Here is a 19,577-nt window from a genome sequence, read left to right as displayed (position 1 = left end):
ATGCTACTTAAAAAGCCGGATCCAGTGCAGCAGCCACAGAGCATCTGTTTTTCAACTCACTTCCAGCTGGCTAACAATGTGTTTACAAAACGCGAAAAGATTCCCTAACACGTTGCAGAGATTCAGAAACATTAAAACAAAACGAAAACTGTTGTTTCTCCATTTTCTGCAGACCTTGAAGTTGTCATGGTTTATTTTCTGAGCAGTTAAGCTACTCATGTCAAAATAAGAATTGTGAAGGATGTAGATATGGCCCGCCAGTTAAGAGAGGTTGCTCCATAATTCTGAGGACCAGAATTCGAATCGCAGCACTCACATAACAAGTGGCTCATAGAGCATACACCTGTAACCCCATCTCTTAGGGGCAAGAGGCAGGAGGACCGCTGGGGCTAGCTGCCTTCCAGTCTAGCCAAGAAAATGAGAGCCCAGGTTCAGTGAAAGGGCTTTCTTCAATAGAATAGGTAGGAAGTGATGAAATAGGACATTTGATACATATGCAAGCACACATACCAATATGTGTATAAGACACACAAATAACATAAATAAATTGTTGAGGAGCTGGAGACAGAGGTCAGCCATTAAGGGCACTAGGGGACCCTGGTTTAATTCTCACCACCCATATGGCAGCTCACCACTGTCTGTAACTTCAGTTCTATGAAATCTGATGCCCCCTTCTGGCCTCTGTGGGTACCAGATACACATGTGGTCCATAGACACATGTGCTGGAAAACACTGACACACATAAAATTTAAAGTTAAATAAATGTTTACAACAACAACAAGAAAACCCAGAAATTTTGATAAGAAGATTTCATAGAGGGACTGTTAGGAAACCTTTAGCATTTTTTTCTTGTTTTTAGAAATAAGTTGTCTCTGACTTCAACTTTGGACAGGTATAAAAATGTATAAAATCAGTATAAATCAGTATAAAAATGATTTCAGTTAATTGTGGAAGATCATCGCCCTTCAGTTCAATTGATGTTTTCTCCAAATTCAAACTGTTTCACAAATCCGACCTCATTTTCATCTCTAACCAAGCTAAATGGAGTCTAGCTTATGTGTTTCTTGAGGTGAAGCTTAAGAACTGCCCCCACTGCTCTTTGAAAGCTTTACTTTGATAAGGCTAAAATTGTGTCCATGACAATTGAAGCAGTATTTTTGGCTTAAGGATAGATATTTTAATTAGAGGCTGGCAGGTGCGTATGTTTCACCTTTCCCAATTTTTCTTTGTGATTCTTAGTATGGAAAGTAAGGGAGACAGGTCAACTGGCCAGAGCACAGACAGGCAAAGGAGAAAGGACAGTGAACTACAGATGATCAGATGGAAAGACAGACAAACTGACCTCTGTAAATAGACAACAAGATATAGAGAAGAGCAAAGGGAAGCGGAGTTGGTGAAGATGCCACCAGGGTAACCAGTTAAGATTAGTGTTTTTCTCTACATCTTCCACACTCCAGATGAAGAGCGGGAAGGATGAGACAACAATTCCTTGCCCCCTGGCATGGTTGTGACACCTGGCTTTTAATTTCTGTTTTTTAGGTGGATAGGTCTGAGTTCTCCTCAGCGGACAAGGCAGGGGCTGACAAGATGACCTCAGAGCTTCTTCTGTACCCCAGAGTCAAATTACTACAGAACAGAATTAACTAATCTTAATTTCACTCTCAATCCCTACAACTTCTATCTGATCCATTTAATGCTAGATGTGAAGTCATTCTCTGTGAGACGTGTTCTTTATGGGGCGTAGGGAGAGATACAGATGACCTGAATTTTAGGGAGAAGTTAGATTTATCCAGATAACTTTTTCTTGGTAAAAAATAGAAGGACCATTCTTTGGTCAAAGATTTTTTTTAAAAAAATCATTCTATTTTCTTCTTTGAATCTCCAAATGGATAAAATCTGAAACTAATAACAAATAAAAGGTTCTATCCTTACAGCAAGTTCATGAAGGAAACTTCTCAGTTTACACACAGACCATCCAAAGGTCTGATCACATACATGAGGATCAGCTGTGTGTCTCTTGGTACCCTGTGCTATGCAGAACTCTGGGCTTTCTTACAGTAACTGAGTATGGACAATAACACCGCCAGAGCCTCCAGTCTCAGTGAGAGTTGATGGTGGACGATGGGGCAGTGCTTTCCAGCACCACATTTTCAGGCGGGGCACAGACATGGTGGCATCCAACCTCTGGAAAAGCTGCCTTTTTTGCCCTCTTGTTCTTGTGGAATAAAGTTGTTACAAATTGAGCACCAGAAAGGAGACTTCTTATAAATCAGGCAAATGAGTGTAAAGTACCTTACTAAATCTACAGACTTTACATATATATCTACAGACTTTAACACACACACACACACACACACACACACACACACACACACACACACACACACACATGTATCCTGAGCTCTGAGGCCATGTTCTATAACCCAGCATGGTAATATCTTAGTTATCATATAAGTTATAACACCATTTCAGAGTCCGAAACATGTTTGAAACAAATGATGACTGATTCTGCAGGGAAATATATGAATATTTACTTCGGATGAATCAACGATGTTAATTTCTGTTAGGATAAGTCTAGTTTTACTTTCAAATAGCATAGGAGAAAAGATTACAGTGTGAACATTTGAGCTTTCTTTCTTTTGGAAACAGGTAATAAGTATTTGTTGAAGATAGACAAGCTGTGCTCACCCTGTCTCTGCCTCTGTTTATCTCTGTGTGTCTGTCTCTCTGCACTTTTGTCTAGCTCTCTGCCCCACCCCTGGCACCACTTTTATTGGCCCTTTACTCCTGCAGTGTACTCCCAAACCTACTCTGCCGCTCTGGAAGAGCGTTAACACAGCTCACCCACAAAATCAGTCATCTGGCAAATGGGACTGAGGGACCGAGCAGACAGGACGCTGGAACAGCAGAGTGACTCAGCCCCACACCTAGTGACCCGCTAGAAAGTAAAGCTATGGATTCCAGATTTGGCACGTCACAGCGTACTAATGCTGAGTGAAATTTAACGTATGATTGTTTGTATTTGCAGTTGCTATTTAAAGGCTTTTTATAACTGAATCTGTTAAATTAGTATATTCAAGTCATCAAATGAAATGCGTCACTACCCAAAAACCACATATTTTAACATGGAGATGTTTTATTGTATTGATTCATTTGATATTTTTTGTTTGTTTGTTTGTTTGTTTGTTTGTTTTTTCAAGATAGGGTTTCTCTGTGTAGCCATGGCTGTTCTGGACTCACTTTTAGACAAGACTGGCCTTGAACTCACAGAGATCCACCTGCCTCTGCATCCCTGAGTGCTGAGATTAAAGGTGTGTGCCATCACACTTGGCTCATTTTATAATTTTTTTTTAATCAATGCTCATTTCTTCTCTAGGAACAACTTTTATTCAAAAAGTAAAAATGATGACAAAATAAACAGTCAAAAGGTTGTCATGTGAACCAATGGATTTATTGTGCCACACCAAGTTAAAAATTGGTTCAATTAATTTGAAATAAAAACAAACAAACCATGTAATGAGACCTAGATCTCAGCTGACACACAGGTACAATAATAACTTTTTTAAGAATATGTTCATCTTATGTTGCTTTTATTCCAGTGGAGTACACCCTGTATTCTCTCTTTGTAGAATGGTTTTATTTCACTCCTAAGTACCACTGTAGTCATCCAAGTGATTTAAAGAAGTCATCCAGATTGACACTCTCCTGGTTTGATAAACACAAGCCAGAGAACAGCATCATAAAAAAATTTGAAAGATGACACAATAATACAATTTCACATCAAAACAGAAAAGCAACACCAGTGATATAATTTGGAGCAAAAATAAAGGATATGGCTCTCTTCCTCCTCTACTCCCCCAGATCCTATATCCCAGTCTCAGCCCCAGCTTTGCAGCAGAACACCTGTGGCAGCCTTTTCTGCCCAAACCCTGCTCTGGTCTCTAGGGGTTACCATAATCTTCTTTCTCTTTTTTTTTAAATAAGTTTTATATTAATCACAGGTTATTTACTTTGTATCCCAGCCGTAGCCCCCTCCCTCATTCCCTCTCAATCCCACCCTTTCTCCCTCATCTCCTCCCTGCCCCTTTCCAAGCCCACTGATAGGGGAGGACCTCCTCCCCTTCCATCTGATCCTATCAGGTATTTTGAGGACTGACTACAATGTCCTCCTCTGTGGCCTAGCAAGGCTGCTTCTCCCTGGGGGTCGAGGGAGGAGGTCAAAGAGCCAGACACTGAGTTCATGTCAGAAATAGTCCCTGTTCCCCTTACTAGGGTACCCACTTGGATACTGAACTACCATGGGCTACATCTGAGCAGGGGTTCTAAGTTATATCCATACATGGTTCTTGGTTGGAGAAACAGTCTCATAAAATACCCCTGTGCCTTGATATATTTGGTCCTTGTGGAGCTCCTGTCCTCTCCAGGTCATACTAACTCCTCCTTCTTTCATATGATTCCCTGCACTGTGCCGAAGGTTTGGTTATGAGTCTCAGCATCTGCTTTGATACACTGCTAGGTAGAGTCTTTCAGAGGCCCTCTGTGGTAGGCTCCTGTCCTGTTACTTGTTTTCTCCTACTTCCAGTGTCCATCCCATTTGTCAAGTGAGGATTGATCATCTTACCCCAGGTCCTCTTTTTTGTTTATCTTCTTTAGGTGTACAGATTTTAGTATGTTTATCCTATCTTACAGGTCTAGTACCCACTTATAAGTGAGTATATACCATGTGTGTCTTTCTGCTCCTGGGATACCTCACTCAGGATGATCTTTTCTAGATCTCACCATTTACCTGCAAATTTCATGATTTCCTTGTTTTTAATTAAATCTTCCCTTTCTAACTGCCCTCTCCCCACTCATCTCTTTATCCCAGCCCTAACCCCATCAGGCATCCCATGCTAGCTGAAGGGCCCCTCCAGTTGGGGAACCAAGCAGGCTGACTGTGGGTCCACACTTCTCCTTCTCCCAGGATCTAATCCCTCAGTCACATCCCTGGCTCTGTAGCAGAAAACCTTCCCTTTTCTCTCTGCCCTCAGTCACAATGGATCATGAAGATCTTCTCCTTTAACATTCCTTTCTTCAACTCATTCCAGTACCCCAGCCCCCAACATGAGCAACCATCTACAGGGAACACTGCATCTGAGCAAGACCAGAGAAACAGGAAACACACGGCATCACACTTTCCAAAAATCCTACCAGCAGGCTCTGAATATCCCAATATAGCAGAAGCACAAGAAAAAAGACAGTAAAACCACCTTCATGAAGATGATAGAGGTCCTTAAGGAGAAATGAATAAATACCTTTAAAAGATCCAGGAAAAGAAAACACAAACAGTGTAAGAAAATGAATAAAACTGCTCAAGACCAGAAATTGGAAATAGAATTAATAATAATAATAACTATAAAAACAAACCCAAACTGAGGGAATTCTAGAAGTGAAAAATTTAGGATTTTGAACAGGAACTACAGAGTCAAGCTTCACAAACAGAATACAAGAGATGAGAGAAAGAATCTCAAGTGTTAAAGATGTGGCAGAAAAAAATGAATACATTAGTAAAAAAAGGTTAAATCAAAAAAAACTTCTGACACAAAACATCCAGAAAATCTGAGACACTATGAAAAGACCAAACCTAAGAATAATGGGAATATAGGAAGAAGAAGAAACCGAACTCAAAGGCCCAGAAAATGTTTTCAACAACATCATATAAAATTTTTCTAACCTAAGGAAGAATATGCCTATTAAGGTACAAGAAGCATGTGGAATATGAAATAAATTAGACCAGAAAAGAAAGTCCCCTTGACACATAATAATAGTGGAAGTTTTGCTTATGTTATGTAAATACATTTTTGTTGTAATCCACAGCTGATAACAGCCTCAAGAGAGGGCATGTGATCTTTGTCAGCTGATATCAGCCTCAAGAGAGAGTGGGTGATCCTTATCAGCTGGAAACTGTGTCATGCAGGGAAGCATTGGTTTTGCCAGCTGAAGACCACTGGTGCGGACTCTTATAAATAGGAGCCCACAGAGTGAGAGAAAGGATGCTTCACTTCAAGACATTCCTAGAAAGAACACTTCAGAAAATGCTTCTAGGAGGTTGCTGCTGCCACTGCTGTCCCTGCTGCTGCTGCTGGTCCTTGTTGCTGCTTTTGCTATTGCTAGATTGCTGGATTGCTGGTTTGCTGGTTTGTTCTGCTGCTGTGTTTACTGCTGCTGCTGGTTTGCTGGTTTGCTGGACTGCTGGCTACCAAGGGTTGGGGGAGTGGAAGGGAGGAGGAACCACAAATATAGTAGGTTTAAAAAATCAAAGCCTACACACAATAATCAAAACAAAGCATTAAATGTACAAAGAAAGAATATTAAAAGCTGCAAGGAAAAAAGGACCAAATAACATATCAAGGCAAAGCTATTAGAATTACACCTAACTTCCCAATGCAGACTCTAAACCCCAAAAGGACATGGATAGATGTGCTACAGACTCTAAGAAACCACAGGAGCCAAGCCAGACTACTATACCCAGGAAAACTTTTGATCATCATAAATGGAGAAAATAAATATTTCATGAAAAAGCTAAATTTAAACAATATCTGTCTACAAATCTAGCCTTATATAAGGTGCTAGAAGAAAAATTCCAACCTAAGTAGGTCAACTACACCCATGAAAACACAGAGAATAAATAATCTCAAACCTGCAAAATCAAAAAAAGGAAAGCACACACACATACATTCTCTTTCTATTTCTCTTTCTCTCTTTCTATCTCTGTCTCTCTCTGTCTCTCTGTCTCTGTCTCTGTCTCTCTCTCTCTCTCTCTCTCTCTCTCACACACACACACACACATGCACACACACATACACACACACCCTACTACCACCACCACCACCAACAACAAAACAACAGGAATCAACAATTGTATGTCATTAATATCTCTCAATATCAATGATCTCAATTTCCCAATATAAGACACAGACTTATAGAACTGACCCAAAATCAGGATCCATCGTTTGTTTGCATATGAGAAACACAACTCAACATGAAGCTAGACATTATCACAGGGTAAAGGGTTAGAAAACTATTCCAAAATCTATCTGGCGCTTTCTAAGACAATTAGGAATAGTGCTTCCTCAAGACCCAGCTATACCACTGCTAGGTATATACCCAAAGTTTGCTCAAGTACACAAAAGGGATATTTGCTCAACCATGTTTATAGCAGCTTTATTTGTAATAGCCAGAACCTGGAAACAACCCAGATGTCCATCAACGGAGGAATAGGTACAGAAATTGTGGTATTTTTACACAATGGAATACTACTCAGCAATCAAAAAGGAGGAAATCATGAAATTTGCAGGCAAATGGTGGGATCTAGAAAAGATCATCCTGAGTGAAATATCCCAGAAGAAGAAAGACAAACACGGTATATACTCACTTATATAGACCTATAAGATATGATAAACATAATGAAATCTATACACCTAAAAAAGATAATCAAGAGAGTGGACATGGGGTAAGATTATCAATCCTCGTTTAGAAAGACAGATGGGATGCGCATTGAACATATGACAGGAGTCTACTGAGCGCATTTGAAAGACTCTAACTAGCAGTGTTTTCAAAGCAAAGACTCATGACCAAACCTTTGGCAGAGTACAGGGAATCATAAGAAAGAAGGGGAGTTAGTCTGATGAGGAAAGGATAGGAGCTCCACAAGGACCAAACATATCTGGGCACAGGGTCTTTTCTGAGACTGACATGCAACCAAGGACCATGTATGAATGTAACCTAGATCCTCTGCTCAGATGTAGCCTGTGGTAGCTCAGTAACCAATTGGTTTCCCATAGTGAGGGGAACAAGGACTATTTCTAACAGGAACTCAATGACTGGCTCTTTGGCCTCCCCACCCCCCCAAGGGAGGAGCAGTCCTGTTAGGCCACAGAGGAGAGCTTTGCAGCCAGTCCTGAAGATACCTGATAAAACAGGATCAGATGAATGGGGAGGAAGGCCCCCCTATTAGTGGACTTGGCAAGGGGCACGGTGGAGATGAGGGAGGGAGGGAGGGAGAGACTGGGAGGGAATGAGGGATCGGGACACGGCTGGGATACAGAGTTAATAAAATGTAACTGGTAAGAAAAAAATAAAATTCAAAAAAAAAAAAAAAAAAAAAAGAAAGAAAACTATTCCAAGCAAATTGACCTAAGAAGCAAGCTGGCATAGGTATCTTAACATCTAATAAAATAGGCTTCAAACCAAAACTAATCAAAAGAGATAGGAAAGGACACTATATATTTATGAAAGGAAAAATACACCAAGATGACACTTCAAAACTAACATGTATGCTCCAAACGCAAGAGCACACAAGTTTGAAAGAAACACTACTACAGCCTAGATCATACAATGACCCCAACCCCCCCACCTCCCACACACACTGATAGTGGGAGACTTCAATAGCCCTCTCTCACAAACAGACGGGTCATTCAGTCAAAAATAAAATAAAATAAACAGAAAAACGTTGGACTTAATAGACATCATAAAACAAGTAGACCGAACAGATATTTACAGAATGCTTCATCCAAACACAAAAGAATATACCTTCTTCTCTGGACTTCATGGAACTGTCTCCAAAACTGACCACACTCTTGGACACAAAGCAAGTTTCCACAGATACAAGGAAACAGAACTAACTTCCTTCATCCTATTTGACCACCAGGGATTAAAGCTGGATGTCAACAACAACAGAAGCAACAAACGTGGACAAACGTATGGAAACTGAACAACTTCCTATGGAATGGAAATTTTAAATTGTATGCTGAATAATTTTGTCTAGACATCAAAACACTTTAAATTTTTTTCTGAGGAATTATCTTATCTAGTCAATATTTTTAATCTTGCTAATTATGCAATTTAGGTAATGATAAGCATAGGAGTACCTTTAATGTTCTGACACCCTTTCTAAATATATGCATACACCATATCTAAGATATCTGAGGAACATTCAGTGGGATGGTTTCTCATTAAAGGAACCTGGTCTGGTCTGTACCATTGCTTCCTGCTTGCAGAATATAAACTCAAAATATTAGACAGTCTGTTCCTTCCAGTTTTCTAAATTAGCAACCTTATAGAAAGACAAGGTTTTATTTACACATAACAACAACGAACACATAATTTTCTACTTTAGGATAAGAAACTAAAAATGATGGCTCTAGCACCAAATTCTTAAAGGTTTCCCCTGGTTTTAGAATAGATTGTAAGGAGAGGGAAAAAAGAATGCAAATGTTACAAATCTTCTTCAGTTATGGAACAGACTAGTCCTTGCTGGAAGCAATACATGTTCCAAAATATGATCAAAATTCACTTTCCATCTTTGAACCACGTTTCTGTGCTTCTCAGCAGGTGATGTTCTTGGATGTGGACCAAACAGCTCAGGTAATTTTCTCAGCATTCTTTCCCACCCAGTCATTGCTGAAGTGTGAGCATGTTTGCAAAACAAACAGAAGACATGAACTACAGCTGAACCTCTGATTTTAATTCTATGAAATGCCTCATATTTTGCAAGAAGAATTACCAATTTTTTTTTTTTTTTTACAAAAAAATGTTTTCATTTCTGTGTGAATCAGACACTGAAGAGAAATTGTGGAAAACAGAATTCAGACTTTGATCTCAGGAGTCCCATATTGTGCTGTCTGCCATTGCCTCCGCCTGCTTCTATCACATGACCGGAGCAGTGGTAGTCCTATCTCTACAACCTCCTGAATAACAGTTCTTCCTGGCATGGCTTGTTTGTATGCTCCCAATTACAATGTCTAAACTGCATTTCCTTGAACAGTATTGACATCCAGTGGAGACTCAGAATAATTACAGGTGTGTCAAAACTCCCTGGACCGGAGCCTAGAATAAATGGCTGATTTGATCATAATTTTTTTTTTCTGGTTGATTTTTTTTGGGGGTGCATGCAATTCAGATATAAGCCACAGATTACATAATTTACTCTTTTCATCCAAAAATGTCACACTGGTTTCACATTTTTGTGGCAGAAACACTTAACATGAGTGCTTTGTAATTTTTATTTTTATTATTTTTATTTTCTTACATTATAGTATGATGCATCATTTCTCCCTTCCCTTTTCTCCCTCCAAACCCTTCAGTGTACTTGCTCAGTTTCTAATGCAGCGCCACTTATGTATTAATTGTTATCACATGCATGTATGCGTATACATACATATTCCATAAATACACAAAGCCTGTTCAGTCTGCATCATGCTACCTGAATGTATGTTTTCAGGGCTGGCCATTTTGGTAATGAATAACTGTTTGGAGTGCTCTTCCCTGGGTAAGACCATTTCCCCCTTTCTCAGCATTCCTAAGTTGCCTGTAGTTCTTTGTGTAGGATTAAAGCCTCCTGAGCTTTACTCTGTCATGTACTTTTATTTCTCACTGTATCTGTCACGATCCACCTACAGAAGAACCAGCACATAGTAAGTACTTAAAGACATGGGTACATGGAAAGAAAGAAAGCAGGATCAATAAAATGAAAAAGTACTAGGGAACTAATTTTTAAAGGAAAGCAAGAACAAAAGATAAGAATTATGAATGAAATGAGGGACGCATTCCTCCATGGCTGGAAAGCTGTCTGATATATGCTAGCTATAAAATTCCTCCTGCAGTTTCTCCTTGGTCTATGATTTGCTTTTGTGGGCTAAGTGGCTATCCATGTTATGCTGTGTGCTCAATCCGTTGATATGGATTTATTACACAGGGAAAGAGAAGAATTTCACGTTGGGGCGCTTGAGTGGAAGCCCAACTTCTGGAAGGCTTGTTTGTGAAGTCCAGGAGGTGCTGAGGCTCAGTGTTCTTTGTATATTTTACAAGTTTCTGAGCTGCACTCCTCTAAGAACTAAACGTGGTGCCTGAGGGTAATGTTTGCTTCAGGAAAGCACACTTTCTTGCAAGCTTCGTTGATTTCAGTCTTAATACTTCTTGATACGTTACATTTTTTTTCTAAGTTCCAGAAATATACCCGTCATATAAATGACAACTTCAAATGCCAGAAATTCAACTTTACAGCCATGTCTCAATGAGATTATCAGCTTAAGGCTTTGGAACGTCCAACATTATTTAACAGTTTCATTCTACATCTTCTTGGGTATACCTGCACCTCACATAAGCTTACATAACGGATTCTTCTGTTAACTATCCCGTGAAAACAGTCTAGATCCATGAAGACTGGATGCCTAAAGTAAATGCTAGTCTGTTGTCAATGTAGGAACCATTTTGTAGGCTATGAAACACAGTATTAACATTTTTACATTTTCTATTCATATCATTCTCTGTGGCTTGTGAAACTATGTGCCTTCAAAAAAAAATTTGGAAATTGAATTTTTAGAGTGGTGGGATGAATTAAGGTTCTCAAGAATCTTTTTCCATGTTTTCACTGAAATACTTGCAGAATCATCCAAAAGAAGAAATCAAGTGTATCGTAGTCTAAACAAACGGATATGTGTCATTTCCTATTTGTGACTGGGGGGTTTGAAGAACCACTGCCGACCAGCCTGAGCTAAATATTGTTTCAGGAAGGACTTCTGTGAGAAATCAAGTGGCTCCTTCCCAGGTCTGACAGCTAAGGTTCAGCCGCAGGGATGAGACAAGTTCCCTGCTGGATCTGCTTTAACCTTTAGTCTAAACGACCAAGTATATTTTCTAGCTTCACGTTTCAACCCTCTTTTCCCATTGCCAAGGCACTTGCCTCTCTTTCCGTTCCAGGGTTTTACTCAGCTCTTGCCTTCCTGCTGTTGATATGTTTGCATTTGTCTTAACCTTTGGCTCTGGTTTTAAGGCTTAATGTTGTCTCTCAAATCTTGTTTTTCCTCCTCATTTTTTTTTCTTTAACTCACAGCTTAACCTGGTCAGTGTTGACCCACCTTGGTTTTGATTCGCAAATCTCGTTCTAACTCAAATATCGCAGATGTATGAAGTTATATAAAACAATCACAGATACAGAAAAGCTTAAATGAGAAAGGCTGGGCATCCTTAGCATGGCAACAGAAGGACTGGCATAAGCAAAGCTGAATTACCATCCCAGCCTTTAACAGAGCAATAAAGGCAATGAATTGCTGCGGAGAACCACACTTGTGAAGCAATAGGCAGATTCCAGTAATATACCAGAAAGCATGAGAAGAGACAAGGGAAGATATCAGGTGTGAAGAGCCGAACATGAAATCTAACTGAAAATCAACACTGATTTCCGAAGAGAATATATAACAAAAATCAGTAAAGATTATAACTACCAAGTGTTTCTAGATATTAAAAACAAAATTGAAAAAATAAAACCAAATAGTGAGGTTTACTACTCCGTTGTCAAAAATCAATTATTAGTAAGCAAATTTCATAAAATCTCCAAACTTGAAGAAAAATGAGAATTTTTGAAGCTTCCCAAGTACAAAAATAAAGTTTAATGGCAAGAAGTGCAAATGAGGAAGTTCTGAGACTCCTCACTGAGCAGGAAGCCGCCATACAGACAGTGACAGCCAGCGGGAAGCAGCCATCCCTACACTGACAGCCAGGGTTTCTGACTCCTTGGCCACTTGTTATTGCTCTTGAGTGGTAGAGAGCTCTTTGCTCTGCGTCCTCAGCCTTCAAAGATCACTTTGGGGCTTTTTCTCGAATTCCCAGGCTCTGATATAAATTCTTGAATGGGAAGAAAAATATTGGTCGTCAGAAAAATTATTGGTAGGGATTTGGTACAGCATGCTCCTGGGTATGTTTTGAGAGGATTTCCACAGTCTTGTAGGCCAGCAAACTGAGTGAAGGAGACCTTCTCTGAATGTAGGTTGTACCATTCAATAAATCAGGGGGCATAAAGTTACTAAATAAATAAATAAATAAATAAATAAATAATAAAAGTAGAAGAGTGGGAGGAAAAAATCATGCATGTGTATTCTCAACTCTTCCTGAGATGATTAATTCCTTGTTGTTCTCATCACCTGTTACTGCCAAACATCATATTCTCTAGCTTTGAATGAAGATTTCTTATGGAATGCCTTAGCCCTAAGTCTCGGATTGTGGCTATTATCATTAGTAACTCTTGTCAGGTTTTTCCAAATTATTAGACTGAGCAGCTCTAATAATTATTAGACTCTTCAGCCTCTGATTATGTAAATCATTCTAAAAATATGAGTAAATATGTATACACGTGTAGATGCACATATGCAAACCCATGTGTATATATATTTATATATATAAATATATTTATACATACATACATACATACATACATACATACCTATACGTGTATATATGTATTGATGGAGAGATGGCAAGAAATTTGGTTCAGCATGAAATTACAGATAAGAAACTTGTAAATCAACCATAATTTTGTGAACATTATTACCTCAACCCTAAAATAATACCATATTTTGATGCATTTGTACCACCTATACTATCATAGATCTATCATTAAAAAAGAAAATTCACAAGGATATTAAATGAAGGGCTTGACCAAGAAATAGTGCCCTATCTTAGTTGAGATGATATGGAATATTTATTACAATTTTCTGTTCTATTTCTTCTCTAGTGTGTATGTGTGTGTGTGTGTGTGTGTGTGTGTGTGTGTGTGTGTTATTCCAAGTCTGCCTTGCTCTTCTTGCCTCAAGATCTATTACTCTCCCTAGAAATCCAGGAGGTTATTTCTATACTCAGGAGCAAGCAGTTTTTGAAAGCCAATAAAGAAACACCTTTCAAGATATCTGAATAGTGAATCAGTTCCAATGCTGCCCTTAACCCCAGCCCTTTTGAGGCAGAGGCAAGAGGATCTCTGTAAGGACTTCAGCCTTGTCTACATAGCATAGCAAGCTCTAGGCTAGAAAGGTTATAAAGAGAGACCCTGTCTTAAATATACATAAAGATATTATATATACATATATAAATATTCATATAAATGTATATGAAGAGGAAAGAAATTACCTTAAATGTCTAATCCATAGAGAGGTGAACTTGACTGATCAGGTATTAGAACACTGATCAGGTAATAGAACTATGCTTTGTTATTTCTGAATATTGACCTCATTCTTTAAAAAAGATCTTAAAAAATCTGAACATTCTCCACAGTAAAATCAATTTAAAGTGTTCTAGTAAGTCTACTTAAATGAATTCCAGAGGTAGAGTCTGGATTGAAGTTTATCACATATTCAATAGATATACAGGGAAAGAATTTTCTCCTAAAATAGGAAAATATATGATAACTGAGGTAACAGAAGAAGAGATCAATTGTACACAACAAAGAATGGAATGTGACTTTATACAAAATTATAAGTGTTTGTGAATCTTCTTTCATATTAGTGAACTTCAGATTCATAAAGGGCAAAAAAAAAATAAAAGGAAAAATAAGTACTAAAGTTTGTCCTTTATCGTGTATTCCTAGATACAGGATTACGGCTATGCAAATTCTGAAGAATGTGTTGCAGTGTGCTAGGTCAATATTGCATATTCCTACGGACATGCATCCAGGAAGTAGAGTCTTGCTAATCTGGGGCCATAGTCTGACCTAGAGCTACTTGTTAGCTTTATCGATATACTTTGCTGTCCAGCCTGCAGACTGCTTGATTTAGTAGGTCTGGGATAGATTGCAAGAATGTGAAGTTGGAAGAATGTGAAGGTTTTCCCGTTAACACGGATATTGTTCTTGGGACATTTGGAGAACCACCTGTGGGATAATGCTTTCATCAGTCAACTAGTGTGTGAGAAACGGAGAACCTAGAAGAGGCTCACTTGCTCTTGACCACACAGCAGAGGTAAGGACCATCACGTTAGAAGTGTATACAACAGCTGGTCTTCCGTAGATACTGGAACTGTGAGACATGCACTCTGGCACTGTGTCAGAGAAGGGGTAAAAACAAGACAATTTAGGGGCATTAGTGGTTAATGTCACAGAGGGCCACTAGACTGAAAGATTAAAACAAAGCTTAAAGCCCCTTCATGAGCAAAAACGGTTGATTTGCTCACTGAACTATAACAAGATTGAAAAAATGCTGTTTCAGTGTTAGTCTTAGAATATTTTAATTTTGTTATTTTGGAGGTCAGTTGTCTTTTACTTTCTTTTTTAATTAAGTTTTTACTAATTACAGTTTATTCACTTTGTATCCCAGCTGGAGCCACCTCCTTCATCCCCTCCCTCCTCGTCTCCTCCCATTCCCCTCCCCAAGTCCACTGATAGGGGAGTTTCTTCTCCCCTTCCCTCTGACCTTAGCCTATCAGGTCTCATCAGGATTGGCTGCATTGTCTTCCTCTGTGGCCTGGTAAGGCTGCCACCCCCTTCAGGGGGAGGTGAATCAAAGAGCCAGCCACTGAATTCTTGTCAGAGACACTGAGCTGCCATGAACTACATCTGTGCAGGGGTTCTAGGTTATCTCCATGCATGGTTCTTGGTGGAATACTACTCAGCAATTAAAAACAAGAAAATCACGAAATTTGCAGGCAAATGGTGGGAACTAGAAAAGATCATCCTGAATGAGGTATCCCAGAAGCAGAAAGACACACAGGGTATATACTCACTTATAGGTGGACATATAATATAGGATAAACATACTAAAATCTGTAGACCTAAAGAAGCTAAGCAAGAAGGAGGACCCTGGGTAAGATGCTCAATCCTCATTCAGAAAGGCAAACGGGATGGACATTGGAAGAGGGAGAAAACAGGGAACAAGACAGGAGCCTACCACAGAGGGCCTCTGAAAGATTCTACCCAGAAGGGTATCAAAGTAGATGCGGAGACTCATAACCAAACTTTGGGTAAGAGTGCAGAGAATCTTATGAAAGAAGGGGGAGATAAAAAGACCTGGGGGGGGGGACAGGAACTCCGCAAGGAAAGCAACAGAACCAAAAAACTCTGGGCCCAGGAGTCTTTTCTAAATATTTTAATATTGTTGAGTCACTTTTCAAGCGGTCGGTGGTAGACTTACCCAGGAGGCTGCACACACAACGCAGACTTCTTTGGCTTGCGTTCTGTTTGTCTTTGAAGCAGAGTTAGTTGGCATAAAAACCTGTAGAGGTGAGGAGATGAGAGGGCCTCCCCTATCAGTGGACCTGGGGAGGGGCATGCGTGAAGAAGGGGGTGAGAGGGTGGGATCGGGAAGGGAGGAGAGAGGGGCTTATGGGGGGATACAAAGTGAATAAAGTGTAATTAATGAGAAAAAAAAAGAAGTAAGGAGATTGTAGTTATGAAAGGAAAGTCCTCAAAGGGTTCATTAGGAATTATCTTCTGAGGGCTGAAAAGTTGGCTCAGAGGTTAAGAACACTCATTACTCTCACTGAGGGCAGGGTCCAGTTTCCGACACCCAAATGGGAGCTTACAACCATCTGTGACTTCAGTCACATGGGAAGAGGATGCCCTGTTCTGGCTTTGACAGGCACTGCATTCAAACAGTGCTCACACATAAGTCGCCCAACAAACACCTATTTAAATACATGCATACATACGTACATACAGACGCACATCTTAGAAAAATACAATTATATTCCATTGGAAAGTATTAATAACATTCATTTACGTTTAGGGGGTGTCACAGTTCATTTAATGTTTTTTGTTAAAATCTTCCTTAATTTTCACTAATATAATAAAACCTGGGGGATTAAACTATCCTCCTGTTACTTATTATATAACTAAGTGGTTGAAATCGTGTACAGTGTTGTGTTACCCATCTGGCTCCTGACTCATAACAGCAGAAATCACGTGATAATTACCTCCCAAGTTGCAAGCTTCCTTCACCTGTTTAATTCTTCCAGCTGCCATGTGCTGGCTGAATTTGCTTTCAAATACAAAGGGATTGTACTTTTGTTCCATTCTTAATTATGCATGCACTCCCAAGGGAAGAAAAGCCTCAGATTGTTTCCATGCAGAAAGAAACACTGGTTCCTGCAATTGCTTTAACCATCGCTGCAGTTCAATACTTCATTTCTATGTGGGTGAATTTTGGACTTCACCCGGATTACAGTTTCCTTGAAAGACAATTCAGGATTATAAAGATGTGTAGGCAATAGACTTATTAATGTGTTTAATTAACTCATTATCCTTTACAGAAAGACTTTGTCAGAAGCCACAAATCACAGGGCTTGTAAAATTTTATTAACACACAATAAAATAAAAAGTAAAAAACAAGCCTGGGAAACTTGGGTCAATTTTAAGGCTACCAAAATAAATCTAACTTCTACAAATAATTTAACATTGCAACATGTTAAATTAGTATGAACAAAATATAGTTAACTTCTACAAATAACTTAACATTGCAATATATTAAATTAGTATGAACTCATTATTTGTAACATGAGTTGGAGGGTTAGTGTTTACTTACAACCAAAGTTAAAAATGGGATGTAACTGAGACCACTTCCATAAAAGATGTATAAACCAGCGAACCAAAAGATAGTGTGGAATTCACTATTTATATAAACGTTTAGTCCTGCTCATCCCTTTTCCAATGTGTACTAATCGATATGTACTAATTGGCCTTCTAAAGGCTGCCTCACATAATGAAAACAGGCCAAGGCTTTGCTATCAAGGGCACCAGGCTCAAATATTGTCTCAGCTTTACTAGTTGTGGGCTCTTTTTTGTTACCTGAGTCTTTCCAAACATTAGTCTCATCAATAGCAAGGAGAAACAAGACTGTGAGAACAGCAAGAATCTTCAGTGTGTACCCTGAGTGCGAAAGTGTGTTGAATAGGCACCATCAATGCCTGTGACTCTAGCTGTTTGTATTGGGTCAGTGCTGAGCTGAGGATGAACAGGAAGATGGAGGTAAAGCCTGTGTCTTGTCTGCGTCGTGTTGGCCCCCCAATCCTAATGTCGGTGCTTGCCGGGCTCACTCTTCTGTCCAGTTTTGTACATCACTCAATCAATGTTCTAGTTGAACGCTTTGTCCCATTCTGTGCTGACTCTTGGAGACAGACTTCTAAGAAGGATGGTTGACCAGCGGAACCAGAGTCTCTTTGGGACTGACAATGGCTTTAAAACTTTTTTTTTTTTTTGTATTGCCAACTTGGCAGTTTTCTGTTGGTAAATATTTATAGTGTCCAATTTTTATAATTGTATATAACATATGTTGTATGCTGATGTAGGTACTGAAACTAAATCATGAAAAGCATGGAAAATAGTCATGGTTGATATAAATATCAGTATGCTGTATCCTGCTTGCAAGAAAGAAAGAAAGAAAGAAAGAAAGAAAGAAAGAAAGAAAGAAAGAATTGTGTGCCATGCCCTGCTTCTTTTTAAAAATTAATTATTTACTGTATATCCTGATCTCAGCTTTCCCTTCCTCCTCTCCTCCCAGGTCCTCCCTTTTCTTTCTCCTCCCTGCCCTATCTACCCCTCCCCCTTTCTCCTCAGAAAAGAGAGGCATCCCTGGCTTTTAAATTTTTAAAATCATTGTGTGTGTGTGTGTGTGTGTGTGTGTGTGTGTGTGTGTGTGTGTGTGTATACTTATTCCACTTCTCCACCCATGTGCAGACCAAGTCTGGGTATTAGATGTTTCTTAAGGCATCGTTGCTAGTGCTGTCTTGACCTTGTAGGAGAAGGTAATATAGACCTTGGTCTTAAAAAAAATGAATCTAGCTCTTATTAACTATTTAATGATCTCCAGAAAGACACCTAACTTTCCTGAAGGTGGGTTACTAATATATAAGAAAGAATAATATCTTCTTAAGGGGCTAGAGAGATGGCTCAGCAGTTAAGAGTACTCATTGCTCTTGCAAAGGACTCTGGTTTGGTTCCCAGCACTCACATGACAGATAGCAGGAAACAACCAACTGTAACTACAGTTCCAGGGGATCTGTCACCCTCTTCTACTTCCAAGGGAACTTACGACACACATGCACATAAACATACACACACACACACACACACACACACACACACACACGGGAGAGAGAGCAGACATATATAAAAGCAAAACATCCATACACTTAAAGTAAAACAAATAAATCTATTTTTAAGTGTGTGTTTAGGTGGATTTAATAGGGTAAAAGAGCTCAGAGGTATTGGGCAGATATGATGTACCACAAAATGTTCTAAGTACTTATATAATAACCTTTCAGGACAGCTAGTTGTCCTCATTTGTACGTAAACTCCAATTGGTGTAAGCTATTTGTTGAATATTATATATGCAGTGATTTCCACACCTTCTAGCTCCAGAGCCTGTACACTTTTCATGCAATCTAGATTTTTGGATCACTGAGGCTGTAATTATCCATCAAAGAAAAATCCGGAATTTACTAATAGTCTTTATGATTTAGAAAAAAAAAGTGCTAACTATGGTAGAAGGTACATTAATCCCAGAATAAAAGAGCTCTGTTTTCCATAGCTCTAACTCTGTGATCTTTGCTTCCAGGTTGTTTCCTCATAAGGTCAACAAGAATACTTGTGTCTAACTTACAAGTTATTGAGAAATCAAAGAGATACTAGAATGTTGTTTCTGCTTCCCAGGCCTCAGCCTCTTTTGCTTTGTCTTTGTAACAGTTACATTCTATCTACACCAGGATATGAAATACTAATGGAGAAAGAAGCCCGTGTGTGTGTGTGTGTGTGTGTGTGTGTGTGTGTGTGTGTGTGTGTG

Source organism: Psammomys obesus, unplaced genomic scaffold (genome assembly GCF_907164565.1).
Source record: "Psammomys obesus unplaced genomic scaffold, mPsaObe1.curated_primary_1811, whole genome shotgun sequence".
Lineage (NCBI taxonomy): Eukaryota > Metazoa > Chordata > Mammalia > Rodentia > Muridae > Psammomys > Psammomys obesus.
The sequence above is the reverse complement of the archived record's forward strand: the minus strand, read 5'-3'. Positions refer to the sequence as shown.